The following is a 10,289-nucleotide window of genomic DNA, read 5'->3' as shown; positions in this document are numbered from 1 at the left end:
TATGCGACCCGCCGGGTTGGCTAGGGAGAAAGTCTTCACTCCGAGGAACGTCGTCACGAGCGCACAGCGGGCACACACCTACCTTGAGAAATGGATAATGAGCAAACACATCGAAGAAACAACAGTGAACCAAAGTGATAACCGTCTTTTACGTAACTGTTATGATTATGCTGTCTGTATTCTGTACATTTTTAAATAGCGAAGTTCAAAGTATAGAATATTGTGGCTGATCTGAGATTGTCAAACTTGGGCCGCGCTGCAGTTCTGAGGGAAACACCCAAAGAAGAAGCGTGCGTGTCAGCTCAAGCTAAGCCTGCGTGATGGCCCATATAAGGACACCCACCTACACAAAAGGTTGAGAACGCACATTATAGAGCGAATACGCCCTAGTGATCAGCGAGTAATGCAGAAACTGGCCATGTGACTGCAAACTCCATTTTTTGCGTAACTCCACAAGTAGAGACAAAGAAGTGTTCTACACCTGGAAAAGTCTAATATAGGCGAAATGGCCTCATCTGCCATTATGGTCTCAATCCGCTCTTCCTCTGGAGGATCTTTGCACAAGCTGAAGCTCACTACAAAGGACTGAATGACCCAGACCCAGCAGGGGATGTCTCAGAGACTCTCAAGTTGAACCGCAGTTTACTTCATCTCTGCTATAAGCTCTGAACTAAGGATCTTTGCATTACGGGATATAATTGATTCAGTTTACCAATGTCTAGCTCTCAATACCTCTAAGCCCTTCTTCCATTTAATGAATAAACCGTTTAGATTTTAGATTCTACAGGATTGGCAACAGCGTGATGTGTGCGTAAGATCTGATGTGTAATTGACCTGGGTCTGGTTTGTGTCCTTTGGATTGAGAGAACCTTTTTCTTTACTGGCGCGTGCTTGGTTTTCCTCATACACATCCCTCATCCCCCAGGACGGATGTGGAACTGGTGCGACTACCTGGAGAAAACTGGAGTGTCTTAGGAAATTGCTGTGGGGATATGGTGCGGTTAGCAGGAGTGGTGACGACCAGAAGTCATTTTTGTTCTTGGCCTGTTTGGGTTTGCCGGAATAGAGCGGGTGGAAAAAACCCCCAACCTTGGGGCGTGACTGCCCTGTTTGAGCTAGATTGGTCCCTATTGGCACTCTCAGTTGGGTCCCACAAGAAACAACATCGTCACATGGGCCATATCGGAGATACTGGACCTGATCGCTGTAATGGGGAGACAAATCTGTTGCTATCAGAGCTCCGTACAGAAGATAAAGCCTAAAGCATTGAAAAAAATCTCCAGGCTACACAGTGCTGCGACAGGTGTAACACAGAGAGCACCAAAAGACTCAAATAAAGGACACTCACATGGAGGGCAGGAGGGGTACTGAGGACTCCAGCTATCCCACAGTTCCCACAGTAGTCTCTTGAAAAGTAGCAGAGATTCTTGGCTGAGTTTCCAATCCTGTAAGGTTCAAACACATACATTTGTCGTGTGGTTAAGGGTATAAGCCGTAAATTTACCTCCTCCCCCACTGTGAAAGAAAAGGAAAGAATCGTGATTCTTGACTTCTTTCAATAGTCACCAGTATGTCTAACGGAATGCTAGCTGGCTAGAACGGGGCTGTGGCAGTGAGAACAGTAGGTATCCGCGTCCTCCTCCACCTCGGTGGAGATGTATATCAGATAACTGCCTCCATTGTCATCATGTACCTGTACAAAAGGACGTGTAGCCGTCCTCGTTATCAACCTGGTTAGTATCTCCTGGCGGCTCAAGTGAGGCTGGCTGGGGACGTCTGGGTGAAAATAGGAATGATTCCGCATCATTCCAACACTAAGAGCTGGACGTCACAGAATGGACGCTAACCCTTTTCTCATACAAATACAACTGCGTGGCTGAGCTCCATCAGCCCCCCTTTCCGGTAAAGAAAAGATCTGTCCTGCTAACTGGACTATCATAGCGGCAGGATCGGCTTCTCTCCCCACGAGCCGGCAATAATGTCGCTACGACTGCCAAAGTAGTGGCAGCGTGCCCCTCCTCATGTTTATCTCACTAAAGTCTCTGTTTCTATCTAAGCATATACTTCAATAATCATGAACAGAATGGGGGGACAGGCCAATAGCCCAGGAAGGTTGCGGGAGGGCGGAAAGCACAACAGGGGGGTTGGTTGCAGGGAGTCTACCCCGTGATATCGCAGTCCAGAATAATCATTTACGCAGGATCTGAACAGAGCAGCTGTGGCTTGAATATCCACTAGTTCTTCTAGTACAAACTTGCCGCCATAGATCATCCTAGAAGCAGAACGACTCTAATCATTTAGAAACCATAAGGAAGGATTGAACTCAGGGAGTCATCCCATTTTCTGCCTTGCACCCGCACTGACTGCTCAGCGCAGGGCATCACGCATCTGAAGCAGCAAGGCAGTACACGAACAAACTGATAACCATATCATTCATTGCCAATTTAGAACTGGTAGCCAGATGCTGTAAACGACAACTAGATACCATTCTGGCTATCAGAGCAAAAAACAATGAATGTCCTGTGCAGCACTGAGCTAGGATATCACCTCGCAGCAACATCCAGTACATACCATACGTAGACCGGTGACAAAAAGGCAAAATAGGCTCCAAGTGTGCCGTGTATGGCGGGTCTGCCAGGCAATCAGGGAAAAAGGGCGCGAAATGAATTTGTCCTGCCGTTCTTCCCGAGGTAAGGATGCATGACGACATTTATCCCACAACCACCGCGACACTCGATTTTGGCCCCATCAGGCAGCGGGACTCAACCCAGATTCCAAGGGCGGGGGAATGCCGGGAACTATGGGATAGCTACGGATAGCTACCTCACATGCAACCGCTCCAGAAATACGCTAGCGCCTCAGACCTGGAACCACACGCGCCGACATTAATAGCCTTAGTGTGGCCACGTGCAGNCCGCTCCTCAGATCCTTCTTGCCGGCTACTCTGACAGTGGGGAAGGAGGGTGGGTGTGGAATGGATATGAGCAACACATCTCGAAGAACAACAGTTACAAGGTGAGTAACCATCTTTTCTTCTTTGAGTGCTTGCTCATATCCATTCCAAGTAGGTGAATCCCAAACCTTACCTAGGCAGTGGGGTCGGAGTTGGAGACTGCCGAATGCAAAACAGCCAACCCAACAGCTGCATCGTCCCTGGACTGCTGCACCAAGGTATAATGCGCAGAGAAGGTGTGAACCGAGGACCACGTAGCTGCATGGCATATGTCGTGGATAGGGACATGAGCAAGAAAGGCAAAAGAAGAGGCCTGAGCTCTCGTGGAATGTGCAGTCACTCGGCCCAGAGAGGCGTGGGCCAAATCGTAGCATGACCTAATGCAGGCCGTAACCCAGGACGAGATTGTTTGAGATGAAACAGGGCGACCTTTCATCGTGTCTGCCACAGCAACAAAAAGTTGGGAAGTCTTGCGGAAGGGTCTGGTGCGGTCAATGTAGAATGCCAGCACTCTACGAACATCGAGTGAATGTAGGCTCTGCTCTCTACGGGATGCGTGAGGTTTAGGATAAAAGACCGGGAGGAATATGTCCTGGTTAAGGTGAAAGGAGGAGACCACCTTGGGAAGGAAGGCAGGATGCGGGCGCAGCTGTACCTTGTCTCTGTGGAATATCGTGTAAGGTGGGTCCACGACAGGAGCGCGATGCTCCGAGACTCTCCTGGCCGATGTAATGGCCACAAGGAACGCCACCTTCCACGAGAGATACAGGAGAGAACAGGTTGCCAACAGTTCGAAGGGAGGGGCCATTAGCCTGGAGAGAACCAGATTGAGGTCCCAAGAGGGGGCGGGGCGGCGGACCTGGGGGAAGAGGCGCTCCAGGCCCTTGAGGAACCTTGAGACTATAGGGTGAGAGAAGACAGTGGAAGGGCCTTCCCCTGGATGGAATGTCGAAATGGCAGCTAGGTGCACGCGCAGGGAAGAAAGCGCGAGGCTCTGCTGTTTGAGGTGCCATAGGTAGTCCAAAATCACATGGATAGGAGCCTGTGTAGGTGTTACTTGATGTGTCTGACACCAGCAGGAGAACCTCTTCCACTTTGCCATGTAAGTAGCCCTGGTTTCAGGCTTCCTGCTTCCCAGGAGTACATGCTGCACTGGAGTAGAGCAGTGCAGTTCTGAGCAGCTCAACCAGCCAGGAACCACGCCGTCAGGTGGAAGGATTGGAGGTCGGGATGGAGAAGCCTGCCGTGGTCCTGGGATATCAAGTCTGGATGGGTCGGCAGGAGAACTGGGTTGGCTATTGATAGGTCCCGGAGCGTGGTGTACCAGTGCTGGCGAGGCCACGCTGGGGCGATGAGAATTACTCGAGCCTTGTCCCTGCGCAGCTTCACCAGGACCTTGTGCACCAGCGGAAAGGCATATAGCAGGTGGGTCGACCAGGACATGAGGAAGGCGTCCGAGATTGAACCCCGGGCGAGACCGCGAAAGGAGCAAAACCTTGGGCATTTCCGGTTGCTGCGGGAGGCGAAGAGGTCTATCTGGGGAAAGCCCCACCTCTGGAAGAGAGAATGGGCTATGTCCGGGCGAAGGGACCACTCGTGGGCTAGAAAGGACCTGCTGAGATGGTCCGCTAACGAGTTTTGGACTTCTGGAAGGAAGGAAGGAGGCCACCAGATCCATGGAGTGGGCTATACAAAGCTCCCAAAGCCTGATCGCCTCCTGACAAAGAGGGAGAGAGCAGGTCCCTCCCTGCTTGTTTATATAGTGCATCGCGGTGGTGTTGTCCGTGAGCACTAAGACACAACGGCCTCGCAGGTGATGATGAAGAAAGGACCTGCAGGCGAGGCGGACCGCTCGTAGTCAGCTCTGTGGACGTTTATAGCAGCGACAGCTCCTGGTGGACAGAGGCCTTGTGTCCGACGAGACCCCATGTGAGCTCCCCAGCCAGAGAGGATGCGTCCGTTGTCACCGATATGGATGTAGACGGCTGCCTGGGGAAAGGGATGCCCGCACACACCAGGGAGGGTCTTGCACCAGCGGAGGGAGTGCAAAATACGCTCTCTGGGTAGTGTGACGACACACGTCCGCATATGGGCTTGTCCTGCGATGGGCAGTAAACGGAGGTCTAACCAGATTTCCAGGGGACGAAGGCGGAGCTTGGCGTTCTTGGTGTGACAAAGGTGCCAGGCCGCCATGTGGCCCGAGGAGGCTGAGACAGTCCGGGCCAAGGTTGTGGGGTAGGCCTCGAGTAGGCGGGCTCTATGGCGGAGACTATTGCCTGGAACCGGCTGGGTGGAAGCGGAGGCTGTCGCGAGCGTGGAGTCCAAGATAGACCCAATGGAATTCTATCTCTGAGTTGGTACGAGGATGGACTTGCCGAAGTTGATCAAGAGGCCAAAGTTTCGAACAGTTCCCTGATAACAGCCATGTGCGCAGCGACCTGTGCCTCTGAAGACCCTGCGAACAAAGCCAGTCGTCAGGTAAGGAAGACACATATGCCTTTGCCGACGGAGGAAAGCAGTCACTACTGCCATACATTTTGTGAACACACGCGGGCACACGCGGGGCAGAGGAGAAGGGCAGGACTGTGAATTGGAAGTGGCGGTCTCATACCACAAAGCGTAGATAGCGTCTGTGCGGGTGGGTTAAATTGAAATATGAAAGTACGCGTCCTTCATATCGAGAGCAGCGAACCAGTCCTCCTGACCAGGGACGGGATAATGGACCCCAAAGAACCATGCGGAACTTCAACTTTTTATGAACAGGACGTTTGGAGTCCTCAGCGGAGGTCCAGAAAAATATGATCTGGTCGGAGACCTCCTTTCGACTTGGAATTAACTTTTTTAAACGCGTATCCGCGGGAGTAAAACCCCTCTGCCCCTGAGGCGGATCTCCCTGAGTACCTCCTCTATGGCTCCGATTTCGAGGAGCGTACGTGGACCTCCTGCAGAGGAGATGCTCGTGAGAGGGGTCCCTGAAGAGGGACGGGAGGGTGGGTTGGGAGGGAGGAGGCGAAACAAACTGGAGATGGTAGCCAAACTCCACAGTGCGCAAAACCAACGATCTGAAGTTAGTCGGGTCCACGCCTGGGAGGAAGGGAGAAAGGCGGTTGGAAAAACAGGAATTAGGGATTCGGGAAGTCCGGGGAGGACCTGGTGCTCTGCTCTCGATCGCACCTTCAAAAGTTTTGTTTCGGTCCCGAGCGGTGTTTGGTGGAACCATTTATTTTGTCCCCCCTGGGCCAGGACCTGACGTCTCCTGGTTTTAGCACGGCCCGTCGTCTATTAAAGTCCTGACGAGGGTGTGGTGGGGGGTAGGGGCGGTTGAGGTTGTGCCCGGAAGGGACCCTCGTTGGGTCTGCGGCGTGTGCATGCCGAGGGAGCGCATATAATGCGGTTGTCCTTAAGGCTTTGTGGAGCCTGGGTTCCGTTTTAATCAGAAAAGAGACCCTGGCCCTCAAATGGAAGGTCTGAATTCATGTGTTGCAGTTCGGGAGGTAAGCCGGAAACGACTGTAACCACGAAATCCTCCTCATTGTGAACCCCTGACGCGACGGTCCTAGCCGCTGAATCTGCGGCGTCGAGGGAGGCCTGCAAGGGGAGGTTCTAGAGATCTTTTTCCCTCCTCAAGAGGCTCTGGAACTCAGGACGGTGAGTCTAGCGGGACCAGTTCTGTGAACTTGGCCATGGACCCTGCCAAGTATAAAAATGTACCTACTGAGCAGCGCTTGCGTTGGTTAGGCGACACGCAACTGTAGACCCCCTGCGGAGTATACTTTGCGTCCCAGTAGGTCCATGCGCATTTAGCCTCCCACGATTTCGGGGCGGGGGCTGCTGGCCATGGCGCTCCCTCTCATTCACAGATTGGATACGACCAGAGAAGCATGGAGGAGGTATGGGTATAAAAGATATTCGTACCCTTTCGAGGGGTCACCATATACTCTCTCCACGCCTCTGGCCGTTGGAGGGATGGACGCCGGAGACTGCCAGATTGAGTCCGCTTTGGCCTGAATCGAGCGGATGAAGGCAGGACTACCGCGTCGGGGGCATCCGCAGAACAGAATGGTCATACGACAGGTCCTCCACCCTCGGGAACCTCCTCCACCTGGAGATTGATGCTCAACGCTACGACGGCGGAGAAGGAGCAGGTTCCTGGTGGGCTCGAAGGATGATGAATGGGGGCGGGGGCTCGAAGTTGAAGTACCCGCTACCCGCCTCATCCGGCCGAGGAGGAGGAGGAAAGACTGGGGACCAGCGGTTCCTCCTGAGGTTCTGCTGCTCTAGAGGGGGGATGCCGTTTCTGGGGCGCCCTCGGGTTCCTGGATTCCCGCTGTTGAATATGTCATCCTCGGGTGGAGAGGACGGACGGACTGACGTGGCCTCTGGGCCCGACGGGCGGAGTCACAGATCGCGCGATCCGTGGTGGGATCGCCTTGGGCTTGGTGGTAGCCCAAGGCGTCCAGAAGGGACCACTGCGGCGGCTGTTCCGGTCCCTGGGTTCAGGGAGGAACGGGCATGTGGGTCCACATCGCCATAGAGAGCGCTGTCTGGGCGAGAGGAACCCGAGGGGTGTCTCCGACGGCCAAGGCGCAGCGGAAGTAGTCCCCGTGAGGCAGGTACCGGACGGTCACGTCGCGTGGGGAACGTACCGGGAATCGTACCGGTGCCTTGAGAGCGGGACCGGGACCTACGACCGGCACAGTGCCGGGAGGTCGACCGGGACCGAGAGTAGCGACGGGTGGATGACTCCATCGAGAGCGAATGTGTCGGGCACGACCATCGTGTAGTACCGGTCCGAGGACGGGACCTGGACCGGCCGCCGCCGAGTCTCGACCCGGCGCCGACATGTGGGACGAATGCCGGGACTAGCGAGCATAGGCGATCTGGAAGAGTGATCGGCGATGCCGAGCGGGAGCGTGCTGGGATCTCGATTCGTGACCTGCCCATCTGTTTGTCCAAGGGACATTGGCTCTGAGCATTAGGCTTCCTGTGTTGAAGAGAGGACCCGCACCGGCGGTGCCGGGGGTTGAGGCAGGGGAGGCTCAGTAAGGGCTATCAGTTCCCTCGCCGTTGCAAAGGTCTCCGGCGTAGTGGGAACAGCGAGCTCGACCAAGGCATGAGCCGGGGAGCTGTCTTGCACCGGACTCGACGGCTCTTGCCTGGCCGGAGTCGACGGTGCTGGGATAACCAGTGCCGCGGCAGAAGGCGGTGCCGGCCAGCACGATTTCCCACGCTCAAACTGCGGTGCCGGAACTGCAGCCGCAGCCTTCGATTTCTTCGCCTTCGGTGAAAGGGAGCGGTGCTGGGCTGACTTCTGCGCCGGAGACTGTTGGTGCCGTGGTGTTCTGGCGGTACCGGCTGTCTCCAGTGCCGAGGAAGAACTTCTGCCCGGTGCGGACTGCGGTGCGCTCGGTGCCGGAGCTGCAGGGGTCAGAGCCGCCTCCATGAGGAGCTGCTTCAAACGCGAGTCCCGCTCCTTTTTTGTCCTTGGCTTGAAGGACTTGCAGATACGGCACTTGTCCGTAAGATGGGATTCCCCCAGGCACTTAAGGCAACGATCATGGGGGTCCCCCGTTGGCATCAGCCGACGGCAGGCCGAGCACTGTTTGAAACCGGGAGAGCCAGGCATGAGCCCGGGTCCCGGGACGGGCGAGGAGGATTAAACCTCAGCCCTCGAACTATATACAAAAACTAAACTAACAACTACTAGTAACTACTAAGAATTAACACTAAACTATGAGTATAACTATGAACTATAAACGAGAATGGGTGAAACGCTAGGGAGGTGGAGGTCAGCTAAGCTGCACTCCACTGTTCCAACGACCGACACGGGCGGTAAGAAGGAACTGAGGAGCGGACGGGTCGGCAGGGGTATATATGCAGTGCCGCAAAGGTGCCATGCTAGGGGGCGCCTGCCGACCCGCCAGATGTTGCTAGGGGAAAATTCTTCTGACGAATGTGCACGCAGCGCGCGCGCACCTACTTGGAATGGATATGAGCAAGCACTCGAAGAAGAACAAGAACTGAACTCCTCCAAACTCTTCCCCTAAATAGGAGGAGAGAATCAATTGGGCCTTCACATCCCATCCAAATTCGCAGGGGGAAGGAAGGAAGCCACGGCCTGGTGTCTGCTAGGATCTACAGGAAGCCATGAGCTATGTTTACCCTAAGGATACGACCCCTGCTAGGGACAATAATGAACTGAGAGACCTCCCAAGGGCTCTGTAGGGCATCCCAGATACTTCTTTCAGGCACNTTGAGTCCGCTTTGGCCTGAATCGAGCGGATGAAAGGCAGGACTACCCGCGTCGGGGCATCCGCAGACAGAATGTCTACGACAGGGTCCTCCACCTCGGGAACCTCCTCCACCTGGAGATTGATGCTCAACGCGACGCGGCGGAGCAGGTCCTGGTGGGCTCGAAGGATGATGGGGGGCGGGCTCGAAGTTGAAGTACCCGCTACCGCCTCATCCGGCGAGGAGGAGGAGGAAAGACAGGGGACCACAGGTTCCTCCTGAGGTTCTTGCTCTAGAGGGGGGGCCGTTTCTGGGGCGCCCTCGGGGTCCTGGATCGCTGTTGAAATGTCATCCTCTGGTGGAGGAGGACGACTGACGGTGGCCTCTGGTGCCCGACGGGCGGAAGTCACAGATCGCGATGCCGTGGTGGGATCGCCTTGGGCTTGGTGGTAGGCCCAAGGCGTCCAGAAGGACCACTGCGGCGGCTGTTCCGGTCCCTGGGGTTCAGGGAGGAAACGGGCATGTGGGTCCACATCGCCATAGAGAGCGCTGTCTGGGCGAGAGGAACCCGAGGGGTGTCTCGACGGCCAAGGCGGAGCGGATAGTCCGTGAGGCAGGTACCGGACGTCACGTCGCGTTGGGGAACGGTACCGGGAATCGTACCGGTGCCGAGAGCGGGACCGGGACCTACGACCGGCACAGTGCCGGGAGGTCGACCGGGACCGAGAGTAGCGACGGTGGGATGGACTCCATCGAGAGCGGTGTCGGGAGGCAGACCATCGTGTTGAGTACCGGTCCGGGGAACGGGACCTGGACCGGCGCCGCGAGTACGACCGGCGCCGACAGTGGGAACGGTGCCGGGACTGCGAGCGGCGTCTGGAAGGTGATCGGCGATGCGAGCGGGAGCAGTGCTGGGATCTCGATCGTGACCAGTGCCCATCTGTTGCTCCAAGGGACATTGGCCTGAGCATAGCCGGCTTCCCTGTTGAAGAGAGGACCCGCACCGGCGGTGCCGGGGGTTGAGGCAGGGGAGGCTCAGTAAGGGCTATCAGTTCCCTCGCCGTTGCAAAGGTCTCCGGCGTAGTGGGAACAGCGAGCTCGACCA

The sequence above is a fragment of the Chelonoidis abingdonii genome, chromosome 26 (assembly GCF_003597395.2).
Source record: "Chelonoidis abingdonii isolate Lonesome George chromosome 26, CheloAbing_2.0, whole genome shotgun sequence".
NCBI classification, from domain to species: domain Eukaryota; kingdom Metazoa; phylum Chordata; order Testudines; family Testudinidae; genus Chelonoidis; species Chelonoidis abingdonii.
The sequence above is the reverse complement of the archived record's forward strand: the minus strand, read 5'-3'. Positions refer to the sequence as shown.